This window comes from Entelurus aequoreus, linkage group LG05 (assembly GCF_033978785.1).
Source record: "Entelurus aequoreus isolate RoL-2023_Sb linkage group LG05, RoL_Eaeq_v1.1, whole genome shotgun sequence".
NCBI classification, from domain to species: domain Eukaryota; kingdom Metazoa; phylum Chordata; class Actinopteri; order Syngnathiformes; family Syngnathidae; genus Entelurus; species Entelurus aequoreus.
Genome location: NC_084735.1, coordinates 60,122,981 through 60,125,263, shown reverse-complemented (window position 1 = coordinate 60,125,263; position 2,283 = coordinate 60,122,981).

Here is a 2,283-nt window from a genome sequence, read left to right as displayed (position 1 = left end):
GTTCAGCCTGTTGTTCACTATTCTTTATTTATTTTAAATTGCCTTTTAAATGTATATTCTTGGTGTTGGATTTTATCAAATAAATTTCCCCCAAAAATGGGACTTATACTCGAGTGCGACGTATTTATGTTTTTTTCCTTTTTTATTATGCATTATCGGCCGGTGAGACGTATACTCCGGAGCGATTTATAATCCGAAAAATACGGTAGGTTGAAAAGGATTTGCAAATCATTGTATTCTGTTTTTATTTACAATTGACACAACGTGCCAACTTTACTGGTTGTGGGTTTTGTAAATAGACAGCCTATCGAGCGTTATTTCTGAATTGGCACAGACAACTTAAAACACATGTACGCAGATCTATAACACACGTACGCAGATCTGAATACACACACTTAGATAATATACATACACAAATTAGTACACACGCACGCAAATTGGATTACACGCACACAAATTGAGATACACGTTTGCAAATAATTTTGCTACAATAATACTTCCATACAAATGAAGACAACTTGTAAATTGAGTTCATAAATGAATAAATGTAACACATTTTAAAAAAAAAAACAGTTTTTTATGTTTTTTGTTTTCTATTTCCCAACATCCATCCATTTTCTACCGATTGTCCTTTATGTGTTTTATGAAATCTAAACTTGTCGTTGCTTACACACACTTTAAATCAGCTTAATTTCAAATAATCACTTTCTTGATAAAGAGAAAAAACATTTTTTGTGTCCTTTTTCACATTTAATATACTGTACAGTTGTATTCATCTGCTCATTAAAGAAATGCACATTAAGCTTTGAGGCATTTATTCATCCTGGACAAATATTAACCCAAAAAAAAAGAAGAGCCTTATTATCACATGTACTACGTCTTGTTGTTGGTCAGTGAAGAATTCCTGAGAGGGCAATGTGGGCCAAGTGTCCTGCCCAAGGACACAACAGCAGAAACTGGGATGCACACCGGCAAATTTCTGGTTACAAAAATAGGCAGCACTCAGTATGTGCCATGTGGATGAACTGTACGGTATGTACTTGGTCTGCAGCTTTAGAATAATGCAGCATTGCAACTGTTGACAGATGCTGTGATGTGTTAAACATCATTACTGTAAAGTACATTTATTTGTGACAGATATTGTGATGGATTAAGCATCATTACTGCATGGTACATTTGTTTTTGACATTTGTTGTGATGTAATAAACAGATTAATTACTGTAATGTACATTTATTTTTGATATATGTTGTGACGTATTAAACATCACTAAATGTCATGATATATTAAACATTACTGAATTGTACATTTATTTTTTACATGTGATGTATTAAACATCATTACTGTAATGTACATTTATTTTTGACATTTGTTGTGATGTACTAAACATCATTACTGTAATGTACATTTATTTGTGACGTATTAAGCATTGTTACTGCATTGTACATTTATTTTTGACAATTGTGGTGATGTATTGCACAGTGTAATGTACATCTATTTGTTGGCATTTCTTGTGATATAAAAACATAACTGCAATGTACATTTATTTTTGACATATGTTGTGATGAATTAAGCATTACACTAATGTATACGTATTTTTGACAAACCGTATGTTGTGAACTAATAAACAATATTAATGTAGTACATATTTATTTTGACATACGTTGTGATGTATTAAACATTGCTGTAAATGTTGTGATGTATTAAACATCATTACTGTAATGTGTATTTATTTTTGAAATTCGTTGTGATGTATTAAACACCATTACAGTAAATGTTGTGATGGTAAACATTAAAGTGATGTAAAATCATTTCACATTTTTTGGGATGTATTAAATGTTGTAATGTGATAAACATAATTTCTGTAATGTACATTTATTTTTTTACATATGTTGCGATGTATTAAATATTACTGTAAATGTTGTGATGTATTAAACATTACTGACTCCGGCTTCCTCCCACCTCCAAAGACATGCACCTGGGGATAGGTTGATTGGCAACACTAAAATTGGCCCTAGTGTGTGAATGTGAGTGTGAATGTTGTCTGTCTATCTGTGTTGGCCCTGCGATGAGGTGGCGACTTGTCCAGGGTGTACCCCGCCTTCCGCCCGAATGCAGCTAAGATAGGCTCCAGCGACCCCCCGCGACCCCGAAAGGGACAAGCGGTAGAAAAAGGATGGATGGATGGATGTATTGTACATTTATTTTTGAATTTTGACATGCTGTGATGTATTACACAACATTTTCATTACCAAATACTTTAAAAATGGGACCCATTACCTCCC